The sequence below is a fragment of the Anguilla rostrata genome, chromosome 6 (assembly GCF_018555375.3).
Source record: "Anguilla rostrata isolate EN2019 chromosome 6, ASM1855537v3, whole genome shotgun sequence".
Taxonomy (NCBI): domain Eukaryota; kingdom Metazoa; phylum Chordata; class Actinopteri; order Anguilliformes; family Anguillidae; genus Anguilla; species Anguilla rostrata.
The window spans coordinates 21,877,217-21,898,383 of record NC_057938.1 but is presented as its reverse complement, the minus strand read 5'-3'; positions in this window follow the sequence as shown (position 1 = coordinate 21,898,383).

The window sequence follows — 21,167 nt, the reverse complement described above, 5'->3', positions numbered from 1 at the left end:
TTGCTTGTAGGACAACCTGACAATGCCATGCAAAGGAGATGCAACCAAATACAAAACATGACTGTTTTATTAGCTGCGACCGCAGCTCTATAGCTCTGTCTGTCAGCTGGTTGGTCGGTCGGTCGGTCGGTCCGTTGATCCACAAAAAGTGTCCCACCCCGTAGTGGCCACAGATTTTGCTGCAGGAGTTTGAAATTTGGCATAGACATTGGCCATGACCGGAGGTAGAGCTGAGTAACTTCAAGGCCGATTGACCAAGAGGGGGCGTGGCGATGGCCGTGGCCTATCACAAAAAGGTGCATAACTCCCAAATGGATTCACAGATTTGCACAAGATTTTGTGGAAAGGTTGGTCATGAGCCAAAGAAGAGGTCACATATTTTTGTGAGGGTGTGTGAGGGGGCGTGGCCTATCACAAAAAGGTGCATAACTCCTTGGAAAGGTTGATCATGAGCCAAAGAAGAGGTCACGCATTTGTGTGAGGGTGTGTCAGTGGGTGTGGCAATGGGCGTAGCCTATCAAAAAAAGGTGCACAACTCCCGAATGGATTCACAGATTTGCACAAGATTTTGTGGAAAGGGTGGTCATGACCCAAAGAAGAGGTCACGTGTTTGTGTGAGGGTGTGTGAGGGGGTGTGGCAATGGGCATGGCCTATGACAGAAAGGCGCATAACTCCTGAATGGATTCACAGATTTGCACAAGATTTTGTGTAAAAGTTGGTCATGAGCCAAAGAAGAGGTCACATGTTTGTGTGAGGGTGTGTGCGTGGATGCATGCACACATGGATGCATGCGCGTGTGCAGTCGCAGCTATTCGTGCTTGTTTGACATTATGTTAATTTGTCTAAAACTCTGAAATGGGGGACTACGTATAAAAAGTGCTGTAATTACTACATGGTGAAACCAAAATGTATAAAAATACCCTTTAATAAAAGCTCTGAGTCTGTGGTTGGACCACGTGTGAATTGTTTGATTACAAACAGAGAAAATAAAATATTAAATCAGAAAAAAGCAGAAAAATGCAGGTGATTTTAATGTTGTGGCTGATCGGTGTATACTGACTACATACTGAAGCAATGCAGGTTAAGTACCTAGCTCAAGGGTACAACAGCAGTGTCCTGGGACAGCAACCTAGGAATTGAACCCATGACCTTTAGCCCAGTTCCTTACCCATTACACTACACTGGGTAAATGATCCCTCTAAACATGGAAAGCACCTAATTAAGAAAAATAACACCTTGTTAAAATTCTGGGATTCCATTGTAGTTGGAATGAAGACCAGCCTACATAGGAGGTCCCCAGGACTGAAGTTGAGAACCACTGCTCTAGGAGTAAAAGTTTTGGTGAATGTTTTGCAGAAGTTCTATGCTGTGAGCTATCTGTCACTCTGTCTCTTTGAATCCGAGAATCCTTTGGATATTGGCATGGTCTACATGGAGCCAGAACTCCTGCCCTTCAAGATATGCCTGGAAGTGATGGACCATCACCACCCTTGCCAGCTGCTCCCACCTTGTCATGCAGGAAATGCTTTCTGCCTTGCTGAGCAACTGGCTGACGTAGGCGACCGCATTCTCTCCCTTTTCAGTTGGCTGTGACAGGCAATGGTGAATTTTGTCTGGGGCAGGCTGCTTCTGTTAGGGGAACCTACCAATACCGCAGTGGAAATCCAGGGAGCTAAACCAAGTGGACCCCTGATGGTGTTCAGGGCATTGTCAAAGTGAGGGAGGGATTACAGTATTTCTTTGTGACTCAATTCAATTTCATGTCATAATTCCATGTTATAACGACCACTGTCAAAGGATCAAAAAAAGTATGGGACAAGTTTAAAGAAAGTATGGTCTAGATGGTCTATGAAATGATATAATCAAAGGGTTACCGTATATGAGAACAATGACTACAATGCTATCTCTGTGTGAGAAACAGCATTGTACATTGTCAAGACAACTGTGAGCTACAAATGTTACAAAATTAGCTACAAAATTAAATAAAATCTTGAATTTGTTAGTCATTTTGTGAGTAAAATAAGCTAATGGTATGCTAAATGATCAATATGTAACTAATTTAAAATCTGGACAAACCTTAAAAAATGCAAAATGTGTGTTCTAGTTTTTCAACAGGTACAAAACAGATGTTAGGCTACCATTTCCACAGTTTGAGAAAATGTGTTTCTGTATGTGTGTATGTGTGCGTGTGTGCATATGTATATGTTCGTGTGTAAGATGTGTGTGTGTGTGTGTGAGTGCGAGATAAAGAGAGTGAGAGAGAGACCACACGAAAGCCTTTTCTTTCCGTGGTTCACACAGGCTTGGAGTTAGACGTCGAGAGTTGTTTTGATGGCCCTGCCTTGTGCAGTTTCAGTTACCCAGATGGGGTAGCGGGTTGAGAGAGGCTGGATGTCTGGTAGCGGGGGCTGTTTCAGGCACGGATACTGTCATACTGCAGCAGCTATCTTTTTCCATCCCCATTCTCTTTCTCTCCCGCGCACACCTTTCATGTCGCCTGAAATATAATGGCCCATTGAACTTGTTTTTCCCCCCACAACTGCAAAAAAGTAGCAACGCTTCAAAACAACAGATGGAGCCAACAGTTATATCTCATTTGCTCACCTGCAATGTGTGGGTTCATTCACTCAGCCAAACACACATATGTATAGTGTGGCCCTCGGTTTTTCACGAGGCAGTTGCTCCACAGACAGTTACAGGTAATGCAGCTAATGGAATGGAATAAACCTTCAGAAAACGTTTGCTTTCTTGTTGATATTCGGTGTGGAAACTTGCAAAATATGTGAGACGCTGTAAGGTGTGAAGTTTGCACCAAATGGTAAGACAGCTGCTGTAAATGTTTATCACTGGTTGACATCACACAGTTTAGCTAACAGTCCAATAAGGCAAACACAACTAGATTTTTTCACAGTCACTGCTTGATGCTACTGTATTTACAGACTAAATATAAATCGCTAACAAGAGTTGTTTGGGAAAATTACCCTGATGCAGACAATGGTTTCTCTTGCTGTTATAATTGTTTTGTATCATGTATGATTTCAGCTTTGATCTTCTGGAAGAAGTCAATCATTTTTTGAAAAGATTAAAAAAATGTTTCATTAGATGCAATCACCACTGCAGACCCATCTTTCAAAAGCATAATTTTGTGTAAAAGAAAATGCAGGCCTATCAATATGAAAGTCATGGCAGAATTAACCATTTACGGGACAAACTTTGCCCATTTGCTCCAAGCTGCATGTGCTGTAAGTGCAACTGTGTGAAACAAACCTACATGAAATAATAATAATAATAATAACAACTTTATTTATATAGCACTTTTCAAGCACAAAGTGCTTTACAGCAGTAAATAATAACACCATAAAACACAAGACCATAAAATAACAATAATAATAATAAAAGTAACACAATAAAAAAACTAAAATAAAATAAAATAAAATATTTTAAACACCAAATACAGAGACACAAATATAGAGCAATAAATGAGATAAAAGCAGAAAGAAAAGAAGTCAAAGAAGCAGTTTGATAAAAATTGGTCTTGAGAATGGATTTAAAAGAGGTCACTGACTCAGCAGCTCTAGTGCTCAAGAGGAGGCTGTTCCAGAGTCTCAGGGCTATTACAGCAAAGGCACGATCACCTTCAGTTATTAACCTAGACTCTGGGACCGCTACAAAGCCATAATCTGAACATCTAAGAGGTCGCTGTGTCTCATGTGGAGCTAACAATTTGACAATATAACGCTCTACCATGCAGGGCCTCGTGATGAGAAATTAAAAAAAAATTAATACTAAAGTTAAATGCCAACCAATGGAGGGCAGCTAGTACAGGAGTAATATACTTTATGTAACAAAAAAATGAACAAAAGTGTTTTCAGTATGCCTTTCCCAACAGATTCTGTTCCTATAAAGCAACTCGTTCATTAGAAATTGTCCAACACTGCTAAATATTTTGCCCTTTTAATAAATGAGGCAATATATTGATTTAGTCATGGTCTCAGTCTGTTGACAAATTTTAGTCGACGAAAATAACTATTTTAGTCACATTTTAGTCCTAACTTAATTTTTTATTTAATGTCCTGTCTCCAGTAAATGCCATGACTATAAAATACTTCGTAACATACTCAGAGTGTTTGTGACGGCACACCAGTTTTGACAGTGCATGCCCCTTTTACATGAGTGAACGCTGCTTCACATGTGCATAGAGCAATCTGTAGCCACATTGTGAATGCAACTGTCACAAAGCAGCTTTACTTTTTTGAAGACATTAAAGATTAATGCGAAACATGAATTGGTTTTATTAAAAAACTCATAGCTCTTGTTGATTCATCTTTATTGATTTAAATAAATATAGGTAATTGAACAATGTAAGTGCATGCATTTGTTTGGGCACAACATTTAATTTGAATAGACGCCATTACAAGTATCCAATCTGAGTGAACTGCATATGTGTGTGACCTTTGCCGTGAATATTCTCCATGTTTCTTTTTTGCCGTGCTAAATAAACTAAAGCGACTTTGAAATCATGGACATCGATCTGTCCAAGTCACAGAACTGTCTTCGGTCAAAGTTCATGCTACTTTACCAAACCATTTCTGTTCCCTGTGTTTGGTGCAGCAATAGTAGCAGCCATATTTTTTTATCAGAACTGGAGAATCTGAATCTGCACTCTGCCCTGTCATAGAGTATCACTAAATGAACACCGCAACAAGAAAAGGTATTCCCACTTTTGTATGCAGTGCCGTGTTCGGATGTTTGATTTCGCCCGAGTTCACTTTCTCCCATGGAGGAGAAGCGAGAGCAAGATGGCAAAGCACCTGGCCAATGAGATGAGCACACTGTGTACACACAGTGGTCATGAGAGTTGTAGTATTATTTAGTATCGTCACGAATAGACAGAACTATATCAGATGATTTTTGTAGACTACAATATTTACTTTTTCATTGAAAATGCTGCCGAAAGGTCACCGGCCAAAGAGGCTAGTAAGAGTGACCTCCGAATTCAATGCATTTGGCCAGAGACAGGTATTAATGTCAAGCCCTGGTTGTAATACTATATATTTGTATGTGCAACAAAGCAAATGCAACAAAAATCGCCTGGTTCTGTTTTTGTTCCGGTGTATTTTCCTCATTTAAAATGCAAAACAAATTAGCTACTGTCATCATTCCGAAAAGGCATTTTCATCACGTTATTGTCTTTGTCATCAAAAAACTGGGTGTTGACAAAGAATTTTGCCATAATTTTAGCTGACAAAACAACACTGTCTCTGAGGCGGAGAAAGTATGCCTGGTGAAGTCACAGAATTCTCCAAGGAGCTGGGCAAACTCGCAGGATATGTGCTGGATGGGGGATGGAGGCAGTGATTTCTCATGTCCACCAAAAGGCCATTCGCACAGAGGAAACCAGCAGATAACTCTGGAATCGTCCAAAAAGCAATCGTCACCAATGTAGCATTTGTGTTAACAAACAGCGAACATAAACCAAGGTTGGAATTGACGTTTGTTACTGTGCTTATCATAGCATAGCAATGAAATAAACCAGTTTCGAAAACGCTGAATTACGTCAACACTAAGAATCACTCTTAAAAAGGAACAGAACAGAACAGAACAGAACTGCAGGCGAACGTCCACGAAAACAGTTCTGTGAATTATGTAGGCTACTAGCCCTATGTGTGTTCGTCCACCACTGATCTCATCAGAGTTGAAAAATAATAAAGGTAGCCTACGGACAGATGAACATACAAGAAATTACAGTCAAGAAAATGAATAATAATATGAGTAAAGAAAAAGAATAATTAAAATAAATATATAAATAGCAAAATAAATTAAATATATGCACAACACCTCTTTTGGACCTCAGTTGGTTACACTAACAAATATAGGCTACATAGCCTATATTTTACATACTGAGTAATTTATAAAGAAATTGGCATTCAAGACAGGTAATATATATATTTTTTACATATGGTGCCATTTCAGGCAAATCCATGTTGAAAAAGCATTGATTCCTTTTATTCTCTTGCTTACTATGGTACTTACCAACCAAAACATTAACACTATTTAACCCAAAAAATAACTATGTTTTAAATGAGAAATTACGGTGAACAAAAGCCGAAAAAGAAATTCACTTGTGCACCTTGCCATTTGTCCTGATCTCTGCACTGAAAAGGGCTATTAATGCACAATTATTTGATACCCTCACCACCGGACAGGATGCTGAGGATTCAGTAAAACATTCTCATTCAACCAACAACAAAATAAATTATTTTCAAAGGAGAACAGGACTTGTACATGGTAAATGTTTTGTTGCTACATTTACTGAAAATGCACCAATAATGTGTCCTATTACTTTCTAGAATGCAATGCTCTGTGCGTTGCTTTTGACAAATAAAGTCACTGGGGGTCTGAAAATTTGCTATACATAGCAATAAAGTCGGAAAGTTGGGACCGCTGCACCTAACTACATAGCTGTTTGTTAAAATAACTGGCAAGCTTGGTAACTTCTGACAGTTCATTTACAATGAAACTACCTAAGTGTAACTAGCTAGTGTGTTTCCTCTGCCCACCCACAAACGTTAGTTGGGTAGCAATAGGCAACTCTATAGTTATGTTTATACCACAGGTCTTGATGCCCAGTTCAAATTTTTTGGCTATATCCATTTTTTTGACTGCCTATTTGCATCTGCTTAAAAGTGACCCATGTCCGATTCCTGTGTTAACACATTTTACACTTGAAACAACCCACATGTGTACATGAGGGTTTGGTTACCCACACAAAAGTGAACAACCATACTGCCACAGCCATCTACAAGGGTCATAAAAATAGACAGAAATAATCATTCAAGCTGTTGCTTTTCAAAGCATCCTAGGTTCACAACGAACATGCCCTACATTTTGGCCTATGTTGACTCCTCACGCCACAGGCTTAAAAGTCACGTAATCTCAGTATTCCTCCACTGGGAGTCTTCGTCCTCCATTGAACAGTAAGAAACCCCTCAGATACACCACACAGTTGAAGTATGTGGCAAAGGAACGCATGTAGTCTTACTCCTGGAACGGGATTAATTTAATTTAATTTTGGTCATCTGACTCCGAAATAGTATTTTAATTTCTTTCCTCTGTACTAGCAGTTGTGCATAGAAGGAGACTGCAAATGATCCACCAGTAGTGTGTCTCTATACGGAACACAATCTATTGTGGTGGACATGGACGTGCCTTTGGCATGTGTAGCCAGCGTAGATACCATTGTATAACTTGCCATGGCACTAGAGTATAGGGAAGTGACTGCGGGGTGCAGGTATCCTGAGATCTATGTTAGGACCTTGAAAGTGCCAGGTGTGCAGCGATAACAGTCAAAAAGAAATTCCAGGTTTAAGTAAAGGCAGTTTATTTTATTTATTGTGCAATGATGGTAACGTAAAGATGCAAAACAGTGTGTGTAGTGAAATGGCTATACGCGACTGGCCCGTAGGAGGTGTTATTGACAAGTCTCCCTGAACATTTGCACCTTCCCACGTATATACTCAAAGATGCCAGCAGCCATACCTCCATGCACTCTGCTCCTGCCGAATGGCTGAAGCTAAGCAAGTGTGGGCTTTGTTAGTACTTGGATGGGAGACCACCAGGGAATACTGAGTTGCTGCTGGAAGTGATGTTGGTGGGCCAGCAGGGGGCAATCTTCTCCTCTGGTCAAATAAACCCCAATGCCCCAGTGCAGTGACAGGGACACTGTGCTGTAGAAGATGCCATCTTTCGGATGAGACGTTAAACTGAGGTCCTGACTCACTGTGGCCATTAAAAATCCCATGACACTTATTGCTAAGAGTAGGGGGTTCCCCGGTGTCCTGGCTAAATCACAGATCTGGCTCTCGCAAACTTGCCACCAAAAATCATCCCCAGATTTAATTGCCTAAAAAATGTTCTCTCCCTCTCCACCTTTGCTAATGTGTGGTGAGCTTTCTGGCACAAAAATGGCTGCCGTGCATCACCCAAGTGGGTGCTCACTGTAAAGCAATTTGATCATTCGGAAAAGTGCTATATAAATGCAAGGATATATAAAGATAAAAGCAAAACACCAAGTCATCAAATAAAGACACAATCTTGACAAGAGAGTACAGATGAATGATCCTGCTCATACTACCCCTGTAAGCATATCACACTAGGTTAACCTTTGTAGCTAGGACTCCAACTTGTTCCCCCTGACATTGGCTTTCCAACAATACAAACATGATTACACTGTATTATGGAGAATATATGTTTTGCAACTGAGCACTGTCTCTTTATCAGACCCTGCTGACCCCCTGTCAGTACACTAGTCTGTTTTCCTTAGGGGCACACTTTTGTAAACCTACAGTTTCCCCCACTCTGGTCCTATGGAACACTGGGAGGCTCAGAGGTCTAAGCACAACAGGACAACGCACCACTAAGTGTACGACACCTGTATAACATCAGAAAAACCATGGAGAGTTTGTGCATTTATCTATTTGGTGTCATTAGATAGATTCAGGTTGAATAAGACTTACACCTAACAAAATGTACAAACATCAAATGGGGAATGAGACAGAGGTGTAACAATAATTAAAAGTAAAGAAGAGGTTGAAAGCAGAAGCATACTTCAGTCACAGGGTCATGAATTGCATGTTTAAAGTCCACAATTTAAATTAATTTGTCAAGTTTAAAATTCTTTTGCAGATTGTTCCAACTATAAGGTGCAAAATATCTGAAAACCATCTTACCAAATTCAGCAGTGGGACAAGAGACTTTAAAGAGTATCACATCCCTAGAGCAGAGGTGATAACTATGTGAATCTCTAATTAGCAGACAGCTGAGGTAGGGATGGGTATGAGTAATGGAGTTCTTACTAGAGATGGGTACAAGTAATGGATCGATTAGTGCCTACTCAATTTTTTCCATGTTCTCATAAGGGCTATGTATATACAACTATGTGTTGGAACTTGGCTCCATTTATTAATTTATCACACTAAAGCCTATGTAAAAAGGAAGAAACACATATATAAATGATATTTCTTCATCTAATAGTAACAGAAATATATTGTCAGATATCTAGTGACTAGATTATGGCCTAAGAGAGAGAAACAGTGAATTGGATACAAAATTACAGTATATAGCTTCTAAGAATGTGGCCTGCCCTCCCCTCCACAAACATCCACGCAAACATGATTGGGAGCAATTTAAAGTCCACTGATATCCTTATCTAGGCAGGCAATCTATGGGTCTCACTTCCTGCAGAATTTGCCTCAGAAGAGACAAAAATATTATTTTAAGTTTGAATGCAATCTGTGATGCTGACAGAGTGAAATCAGTGAAAATCTTAATGTCTATACAGATAATCTGTTAAGGCCTGATTGTTGAAATCTCAATTTTTGGCAACCGTTTCCAGTTTCAAGTGGAAACAAGCGTAGTACGATTTGGTTTTGTTATACGGAAAATATTTTGACTGAAGGTGGAAGTTAAAACTGGCTGGCTTTCACAATTATGTCTACAAATATCATCCTGTTGTACAAGCAGAGATAAACTTCTTTGCTTTTTATAGGTATTTAAGAGCTGAACCTCCTTACATATTCATGTTTGATCTCATTAAAAAGAGTTAATTCAGGAATTGTTAGATAATAATTGCATAGTGCTTAGCCCTGCTTCCCATAATGCAAGTTCACTTTAATCAATAAGTACATGGTCAGCTTTTAGGCAGGCCAGTCCTTGCCATAAATAAGCCTTCATTCCCTCCCACACCTTAACTTGGCATCACCCAATCAGAGCAAACATCCTCAAGCCATGCTGGGTAAGGTATTGTAAGATGGCCGCAGGAAAAAGTTGAGTCGTGCAGGGGTTGGATTCGGAGCCTTGGAGAAGTAGAGTTTTTCTCTTTTTGGCTGGACCGCAACAGCGGGGCCAGCCCTACAAACGCGAATGTCTATGACTGACTGACTGACTGAGTGAGTGAGTGAGTGATAGAGTTACGCCGGGCACCCACCGCACGCGTAGCGCAAGCGGCGCCCAAGCAGCACGGTGAAGCAGCACGGCGCGGCGCGTAGCGTGTCTCCACTGGTTCCGTTTGTGTCGCGCAAAGGCTTGCTTAAAGCTCTACATTCCTAGTAGCTCTCGCAGTCTGCAGTGGGATTACATCGTGTATTTCACGTTTGTTCACGACTGTTGATTATGGGTAAGTGAATACTTGGTGAGAGACCTTTTTCAGTCTGTTAATATGGTAATATTTTTTAACACATGTAAATACGTGAGAAAGTAAACGCTTTAAAGAATTACCATAAGCTTAAATCGCAACGTAGCCTACATAATAATCAATTTCAAACTGCATTAATTTATTTGCTTGGTTAACAAGCGTGCCAATTTTATGAAGAATATGTAATGATCATAATAATAATAATAAATAATCCATAATCAACCATTGGGAATTCCCCTGTCGTCTTGTTATTCACGTCAAAACATTTATATGATCATATTTGGTAAAATCAGTTAATCGTCAAAAAGATAGCGTAACAGTTTAAACTTGAAGGGATATGAACACCACAACGTCATGAACACCGGAAGCTTTGAAGTGCAATAAATGCTTGCTTACAACTTCATTTATAAAATAGGTGCATTTTCATCGGCAAGACCACTAAATCTGATTTTTTAAAGCACTGTGGATTATCTGTTTTTGTCAACAAGCCCTTTTTGAAAGAACGGCGAACGAAGACATCGGAAAAGTCAAATAGGCTGAGCAATGGTTGGTTAAAAACTACCTTCCAACACTCGAGCTAACAAACCGCTGCTCGGTGCATTCACTTCTACATCATTCAATAGGCTACGTCTTTCTGTGGTGTATTTTCAAATTTACCCTGCCCCCTCCGCAAAATAAAATAGCGAAACTAAGTTTGCCTTTTTCCCAGGTTCCAGTTTTAATTTTTTTTTCCTGCCAGGACAATAGAAAAACGAAAAGTCTTGTATTTTTTAGCTGCTTATAAAATAGCTGGTGTTTATCTGGTTTTATCTTGTTCTCCACTACTGCAAGAGGGAACTAGGGACATACCCCTAGTAATATAAGGATGAAATATAAATCAGAGCATGTATACCTAGCATTTTAGAGCATATTTCTGTGTATAAACAGGCCATCGTGACGTGCGACAAGCCGAAAAAATAGAACAGAAGCGAAAAACTACGCTTCAGTTTGCTTGTGTCGCGCGAGCTTCGCAGCCGGTTCGCGACGCGTTCGTATCTGGTGGAGACGACGTCGCCCGCTGCCGTTGTAATAACAGTACTTCAACTACGCTTCAGTTACGCGCGTAGTGCGCTCGCGGTCGATACGTGTGCGGTGGGTGCCCGGCTTTATACCGGGCATGTCTGTGACGTCGGCCGGCTCGGTCCAGCCATGTAGTAGGTTTTAACCTCGCTTAGTTTTACCTACCATTTAAACTGACTATGACGGGAAGATAGCCTATCTAAATGAAGAGGAATAAACTTGTAGTTTAAATTGAATCGAGAAAAGCATGAAAGAAGCTCAATGTCAGTCGCTACCCCCCATAAACATCTTTTATTTTCTTTTGTGAGAAATAAACAGCAAGTCAGCCAGCTAACCGAATTTAACGACAAACACGTTATCGCTAACGTAAGCCTTTATTGAGATCACACATTGTTAGAATTCAGGTAAAAGTACAGTGGGTAATTCACAGACTTTTTGTCACGCTAACGTTTATTTATCTGTTTTCCCGTTGTGACTGATTCATTTTCGTGGCTTGCTAGCAAACTCTGCTTCAACTGCTACTAATGGGTGTGAAGCCAGGGTTACATAACGTTAACGTTAGTCTAGCCTATAGCTCCCAAAGTAACGTTTAATTATTGCAAAATATTTTGAACTCAAATTTTCCGTTTTATAAAGTGTTAGTCTAACTAGTTGGCTAGGTGGTGTACTTATTTGTCTGACGCTATCGTTAAGAGGGCAAGAGGTCTAATTTACTGTTGAGATTAGCCCAGTTTAATTTAGCAGACATCAACCTAATAGTTACAAGCAAGTTAACTAATCATCCAGGTTATCACGTTAGTTGCATTGCGCCACTGTACAACCGTGTCTGTGCTATTGCTGTTTGCTTTGTATTAGCCATGATTTAGCTGCGCACTTTAACCCCAAGTTAGTCTACAATAGACAAGTTTACGAAATAAGTTGAAGTTACACCATTGGTCGGCTGGTCCGGCCATATACTAGGTTTTGACCTGGTCTTGTTATTTTGGTGGTGGTTCCTTGGCTGTGTGTTTTTAGCCCGCTTCCTTTAACCCTGTGGCGCTCAAACTGGAAGAGGGTAACACTTTGGCGAGTTCTGGCTTATCAATCTCCCCTCTTTTCTGGCATTTCCAAATGAATTATTTAATGTTTTTGTTTAATGTCTTCTCTTTCTTAATTTAGAAGTGCATTCAACAAAGAATGTATGATTTCAATTCATTATTAAAATTGACTGCTTCTCATTGAATTACATTATTTAATCATAAAATGTGATATAGATTTTGTTTTGACTTATTGGTTGATTAAACCAGTTTCTGTAGACTGACCTATTAATGAATTTGGTGATTTAATTGATCATTTCCATTTAACAATAATTAAATCATGTAAAATATATTTTATATGTAGGTTAAGTGAGGGATTCTAGCACACAATACTACTTGTGTTCAGTATAAAGAGTGCTGAACATTCTAACAAGGACATTAAACATATTTTTAATTAACCCTCGCTTGACCGACAATATATTTTGAAATGCATGTTTTAATTGCAATGATGCTGTTTGTTGGTGAGCCGTTGTATAAGCGGAATTATGTCAGAGTGGTTGAGCATTATGCAGTTTGAATACCCTGCATTTTATACAGTCATTCATGGACATCATGGACATCAACTGACACTGTTGAAAGTATGATATTATAACTTTTGTCTTGCTTACTTTTACTAATTTTATTTATCGAGTCAGACTGATGCGATTTTAATGCATAAATACTTTATTATGACGGAAAAACCTGGGTATTGATGTGCTTTGTTATGTGTGCACGCATTTTCTATACAGCAAGTGGTGCCACCTGGCCAAGATGCATTCTAAAAATAGATTCTTCCTCATGATAAAATTCGATTTGGAATCCAGACAAATCTGCGATCCCTCGATCTGTGAAGTATTCAAAAAATCCTCATCCCTAGTTCTTACCTGTGAATCTTCTCCTTTTATTGAGTGCTGAGTTGTGACTCCAAGTCCTAAATCACACCAAACTAACTAGTACAGCTACCAACAATTGACCTTGAAGTGCACATTAGAAATACTGCCTGTGACATGAATGCTGATAACTGGCAAATCCCAGACAGTAACCCTTTTCTCTGTGATCAGTCGGAGTAATATGGGCTAGTAATATGGGAAGGTTGTCTTAAAATCTGATTGGCTGAACTGAAAATCGCTGATTTTTCGCAAATTGTACCGTTCTTGCCTCAAAAATGCACAAATAAATGAAAGTGGCCTACTATGCACAAATGTGAACCAGATGCATTTATTTGTGGATCAGCTACATTTATTTGTGGATGTGCTACACTTATTTGTGGATTAGCTGCATTTATGTGTGAATCTGCTACATTTGTTTGTGGATCAGCTGCATTTATTTGTGGACAGAGGAACAGGCATACAAATTAACTGCGGACTTAGGCCTCTCAAATGTACACCATATACTGTGACCATATCTCAGAGGAAAAGACAGAGGGAATTGTTTATACTGAGCCAGGTCGTGGAGGCTTTGTCAGACCTCTGACCTTGAAGAACACATTTCCTTAGTTTCCCATACCTACCACCACTGCCCAAGAGAAAAAAAGTAGAATCCATAGTCTTAAAGGCACACTAATTCTGATCACAGCAGAGATCACCACTACTTTGAGATGAGGTATATAGTCACAGAGTGTCAATACCCACATTCTTATGGTTATGCACAAGGTAGGATATTGACATCTAGTGGCTGCGACTCTCTAAAAGCCAGACAGACAAGCTCACTTTTTTATCACATTTTCTGTGAAATATGTAAGTATAAATTGCATTTGTCTTTGTTTTATATTAAGGCAAATATATTGAGGCAAATATTCTAGTTTCAGTTTACTTTTAGTTTCTTGGACAGGCATGTGTCTAATTGAAATTTCACTTTATAAATATGTTTTTTCATGCATATTTTTTAAGTTTTGGCTTTTGCTTATGATTAAAACTTTGATTTTAACAATACAAAATCTATTAAGCATATCCTCATTGAGTATAAAATTGAACCCAATAATTGAAAAATATCAATTTCCACCGTTCTACTTTTCAAACAGCCATAACATCAGAAATTATGTATGTTGTGCTTTTTATTTTTCTCTGTTGTAATCCTTTTTAAGTTCAGTTCTGCAGATTTTGCCTTTTGGTTATTTGCAACTTTGAACTAGCAGGCACCAAGAGCTACAAATGTCACTGTAGCACCTGATGAGCGTTTTGTTCATGTGTCACTGGATACAGCATTTCAGGTCAAAACTCAAAATGTGTGTTCAGCTGTTTAAACCTTTGCCAGTCGTTAAAAGAAGTTACGTTGTTTTTCATTTGACACCAGGGACCATTCTGTATAGAAAAAAAAAGTTTATGCACTCAGCCAAACAGCGGCTGTGCCCAAGATGTCTGGATTCTCCGGAGGGGTTTCCTTTGAATATCTTTGAAAGTCCAGTTCAGGATCTCAGCAGCTGAATGATGAATAAAAATCCCCAACCCTTACAGACAAAACCCAATGGATAAAACTGAGCTGGTAATTAGACCACCATTGTGATGTGCCACACCAGGCTGTTCAAAAAGCTCTATTGTGCTTCATTTTGAAATGCCGTGCAATTTCAAACAATAGAACACTGCCTACTGCATAATGACTTTCCCCCCTGATATGTGGATATTTCTCAGCAGGCTACAACTACAGGGGAAGAACATGAAAAAAAAATGTATTTTTGATGTTCACCAACAAAAATAACAATTTGCCTTTGATTGTAAAACTCATATTGTGCAATGATAACCTGTAGGCACTGAAATTAGGATCATTCTGTCTTGCTGTAATGAGGGAACTGGATGTGACCAAAAGTTCTGAAGGAAATGAACTAAAACTAGGGAAAAAAGAATGTGTGGCAGAATGTGTCAGTGAGGCCCTTGAATCACATCTGGGAGGAAATGACAAATACTGATTAAATTCAGATACACTATTCTGGCATGAGGACTCTCGTAGCACGTGTGCTCCATCCATTCTGATCGAGGTTCCAGAAAGCAGGGAGCCATGAGAGCGTTCATGGAAGAGTGAGTCACTTTACTTAATTGACTTGTTTGATCTCACTGCGCAATGTGTCCCACCCACTCACGAGTATAAAGCCTGCATTTAAAAGAGCTGTTGTTCTGCCGTTGACCTCGCTGTCAGGAGAAACCCTGTGGAGAAGGGAGAAGGTCAGGGTCAGGGCCAGGGTCAGCGGAGTTTTGAATGCAGGTTGGTGGTGCCTTTTATTTGCTTATAATTCAGGCTGAGCGTTCAGCTTCCTTTATTTAGCCTAGGACAGCGCTTCTGTTTTGCAGTCTTCGTGGAACTGGGAGGTACGGTGCAGAGAGTGTAATTGGAATGTGTATTACAAACCGTGAGACTCATTAGGTGTCAACAAACCCCATGTGGCTCTCCGTGGGGCGTGAGAGGTGGGAGTTGGGGGGGGGGGGGGGACAGCAGGTGGTAAGCATTTATCTGTTGTACCTGTGATTGGCTGCGCATCTAGTATGATGACACGCTTCTGTGTGAGTTCAAAGGACTTTGCATCTTCCGTTGCATATGAGCAATCTCTCGTCTTGCTTAGATGCATGCTGCCATGTTCTGTTCTGTGTTGTGCACTATTTTCAAACGTTAAACTGAAAAGCAGTGGGCTGGTAGCATGCCTTCTGTCGAGCGCGCTCTGTCTGTTATGCGAGGATGTCAAAAAGAAGCACTGAAAATACAGTTCAGTATGCAGTTATTTCGTGCAGTTCTGCTCCATTATTATCCCGTCTTTGGCTACTGCTTTTAACCCTAACCATTGCCTCTGGGAAAAATCTCATCCAACAGTAAAACCTCTGTACTGTCGACCCCCACCCCCTCTTCCATCCCACCCACCCCTTGGTCAAATATATATATATATATATATATATATATATATTTGAATATACATTATACACCCATTGAGAATGTACACATCCTGTATCTCTCTATAAAGAGAGAAAAAAGGGAACTGAATAAACATTTGCATTGATGCAATGGGAAACAGAGTGAACAGTTAATGCAGCCAACATTATAAAAACATTATAGATGAGAAACCAACTCAGAAAGGAAGTGAAATGCTGCTGAGAGCACTGACATCCATTCAGATATTATACGGAGTCTAATTGGTGTGAAGGTGCTTAGGTCCAGCATGGCGCAACACAGGATGAAGGTAAAATAAAATTGTTCAACACAGGATGAAACAAGTCAATTTCACAAGTCAGAATAGAGGCAATCACACTGTTATTTGCAGTGTAAATAAATGATCTACTATTAATCTATTTAAAACAAACAGTGCAGAGGAGTGCTCATTGGACAATGGAATGTCAGACAGAATAATATATTGACTTTAATGATGGATAATATGGATAATACAGTAAACTCTTATTATGACCTCTTATTGTGCATAATGAACCTTAGTCAGACCAGAGGGGAGGTGGATACATGAAAGGTCAGATAAGCTATTTGAAATTAACAGAAGCATGGCACCTGATGCAGTTTCAAAATGGGAGTTGGCAAAAATGAATACAGTCAAGGTTTTGAAAAGGCTCATTTATGCCCAAAATATAAAGGTTATAGCATGAAGTATGAAAATAACCATACTCATTGAAGGCAGTGTTTCCAAATGCAATTTTAGTATGCACCTCCTGAGTGTTGTTGTGACATTGAGAAATGGGTAAAATTTAAATACGTGCCACCTAACATCTTACATGCCTAACTATATTTATAACTACTATATTTTGTTAACACACCACCAAGCTTAAACTCCCCGAAAGTGTAATATTATAAAAATAAATATTGCGTGAATAATGTGCCAAGATCTGTCAAAGCAAGATCAGCATTGAAAGAATATCAAAAAAGTATGGGGAACTTGTTGCTACATGCCCTTTTATTAAACTTGACATTTTGACAGATAGTTTTGTCATGGTAGTGGGGGGTTAGGACCCAAACGCAGAGTGAGGGGGAAAACACAAAACTCCAAACGGTAAATGGAAACAAGGACTTTACTTACAAAACAGGAACTAAAGCAGGGAACAAAAGGCCTCGCAGGGAAACTCTCAAAAAACAAAGAAAAACTTCAAAACACAGGAAACAAAGAAACTCCAAGAATCCAAAAGCACGTAAAAACGGAACATGGGCAGAAAACACATGGGGAACTACTCTCAGGAGGAAACACGCAGGGCAGAAACATAACCAGAAGCACACACAAGGATCCAGCACCCGAGTCAGGGAAGACAAGCACTTAAATAGACAAGACACTGACGAGACACAGCAGGGCACAATGCACAATCCGGCTACAGAGAGGGAAGGGAAAACGAGACAACCAAAAAATAATAATAGAATAATTGAGAACAATAATACAATTAAACGGTAAATGAACTGAACTAAAAACTGCCATCTGGCGGCCCAAAAAGGGAAACGCAGACAAACCACAGAACCATGACAAGTTTATAGAATAGGGTATACTGACAATGACAATGTTTTACTGAATGTGAAACAAGGCCATCACCTATGGTGGTGGTGGCATAACGATTGGAGAGTTGTACAGTACGTAATGCTAAAGGCTTGCTTAGGTGGACTGTTGTTTGTTTCAGGAAGGCTACATATGTAATGTAGATTGATCTATCTAGTTTTATAACATGTAACATTTCATATGTTCTCCAGCTTTGGAAAACATGTGAAATGGAAGCTCTGGAAAATCTTTTACATAATTATGATTCCTAAAAAAAAAACTAAGCGAGTCTATTGTCGATGGCACACATTATCAATGGAATAGCAGCTGACACACTGGTTTTTTAATTTAATTTTTAATTAGGGAGACATACAATGGACAGAATTTAATAAACTTTTCAACACAGCAAATTTTAATTCGCAATGAAAAGCAGTTGTTAATTATATTCTTCACAGAGAGAAATCATAATCAACGTTGACTTGATCTGTGATGAGGAGAAAAAGGAAACGCTTTTGTTTCTCAAGGTTAGTAGCTTTTTATTAAAGCTAAGGACAGGTGTGGATTAAATCCATGCTTGTGTCACCACATCAGGAAGATGCTACAGTATGTTCAGGAATGGGCTGCATAGTAGGGATGCTAGCCACAGGTGGCACTGTCATGATAAAGATTCAATACCAGTTCACAAAGATCATCAACTGAAGCCAGTGCTTTTGCAGAAAGGAGCATGTGACAGCCCCTTTGTGCTATATTATACAATTAAATCAACTGTTTAAACAATATGAATATTGCAATACTTGTTTGTTTTGTGTTTCATATTATACTTGCAAAGATAATAAGAACGGGTAAAAAAGCTATTTAAAATTGAGCCCATAAACATTTTAATGTCAGTTACATTGATACAGTCCTGAAAACATGGAATACATGCTAGATATATGGACAGCAAACAAAGCAATAGTCTCCCAACCTCAGATTGACAGAAATCTAAATTCATCTGTTACCACTTGCTCTCTCAAACTCATTTTTGATTTTCTTTTGTTCTTTAGATCTTCAAATAGGCCAGCACCAGTGTAAGTCCTCATCTTCCTTCAATGAGACCCTTTCAGCATTTCTCTGGTTTTAAACATCAAAAGACTACTTTTTATGAAGACATCTAAATGTCTTTTTATGCTCCATCGTTTTCAGAATGTGAAAGAAAATGGATGCCAAGTTTTCCAACCGGGTGTCTTGAATGTAGTTGTTTACAGGGGATGTCATCTACCCACAATTTATTGCTATACCATAATTATTCATGACTTCTGCTGACCTCATAAAATCCTGATTGATAATTTCATCCCCAGCCCACACCTTTCACTGGTTTCTAGTGACTGTCCATTTTCAAATCACTCACACTGGCATGTCAAGCTACAAATAGTATTGCCTCTTCCTATTGCCTGACAATTATAAAACAATACACTCTAACCAAACCTCTCCGTTCGGCATCCTCTCGCCAGCTGGCTGTCCCATCTCTTTTACAGCACCTGGCAGCAGCTCCTCCTGGCCTCTGCTTTTCCCTGTCCTCACCCCACAATGGTGGGACAACATTCCCAAATTAGTCAGGAAGGCAGATTCCCTGGCTTCCAAAACATCAAAATCCACCTTTTCAGACTACTTTGCAATGCTTGTATTTAATTATAAACAAAAAGATACCATTCTCCCTTTAGCACACAGGTTTTGAGGCCTGCATCTTGACGGTGGCACTTATATGGCTGCTCCTTGGTGTATCTCTAGCTCTTGTGGTGTTTTCTTACCATGTGAAATGGCATTTTGCAAGTCCCTTTAGCTAAAAGCATCTTAAATGACAAAATGATAAAATGTTAATGGAATACCTTTCCAGGTCATGTCACAGCTTTACAGCTGTCTACATTTGGTGATCATTTTTCCCAGTAAGATCTGGATTTTTCAGGTGAAATTTCAGACAATAAGTTGTATTTCCAGTGTTAGCAAAACTTATGTTGGTTTATATGATAGAGCTTCCCTGACATATAACTGTGGGAGACGATGGATTCTTTGGATTGTTGCAGTTGCATTAGCCAGACAGGTCCACTTAATAAGAAACAAGAAAAATAATCACTTTCAACAGGAATGGGTCAATACCGTTTCACAGATGGCTTGTTATGAAAGGATCACCAACTATTTTTTGGATGAATTGTACCTGTGGATATGCATGTAAATATGAAAAAAAAAAAATTCTTCCTTTATTTTGTATTTATTTGTTTATTTTTTTATTGATTTATGTATTTTTGATATTCTAATAGGAAAAGTTTTGGTCTTTGGTTTTTATTTCACATTATTCCCTTCTATGTTGGTATGTTAAGTAATATGGTACTGTATTTAACATGCCAACATAGAAGGTTACGTTACGTGTAACAATAATATAACTATAGATGTTATGCGTTATATTGATCTTGCTTCACTTCACAGTCTGGGGACAGGCATACTTCCAAAAGCTATGTCACTATACAGTAAGTGGAAACTGAATACACTAGAGGAAGGGTGGCCACCATGATAGTTAGGGGTACAAAAGCAAGCACTTGCTTGGCCAATTAATTTGACTTCTAGGGAAAGACGTAGATTCTTTTTTGTTTACATATACACGGTTCATCACCTATTAGAACCCATCTCTATTAATGACCCTGTGAAAGTACTTGTTTAATTGTTTATGACACTGTAAGAAAAATATGAATTCTTTTCCAAATGTTTAAGCAGGAAAACAATAACTTTTTCTTTTGATGTAAAGTCATTGCTAGTCATCAAAGTAATTTAAGAAATATACAGCCTCCAGATAACCCACCTTATGATCAGCCACTCCACAAAGAAGAGAAACAGAAACACTGTATCATTGTGTGTTATTACTGTGTAACAACACCATTGCTCTCTGAAAGTATACATGCAGTGTAAACCCATGGTTTATGGGTAATTTGAAGTGATCTGAATATATGCCTAGAAAAGAAACAAAACAATTGCAACAGTAATTACTATGATCTTAATCCATGTATTATAGAATGTGATGCCTTTGATAATCAGGCACCTTCATATCTTATTTACAATAGCCTTTTGGTAAACATTTTCATTGCTAGATAAAATAGAGAACTTGGCATTTAAATGTTTAAATGAAACATATAAACAACAATACATGATGTATTTTGTGTTTAATGAATTAAATATTTAGTACATAGATTTTACATAGCTTTTATCATTCACTGCTATTCTGTTGCTCCATACATTGAATGCCATCACTGATTTAATAGGCAATTACTTGGACACATATATGAAGAACATAAGAATACTCAATAATGAGAACAGACCATTCAGCCCGTCTAGGCTTATAATGCATCACAACCTTGAGAGTCTCGGCCTGTTCTGCAGGATCTGGCAAGCTGT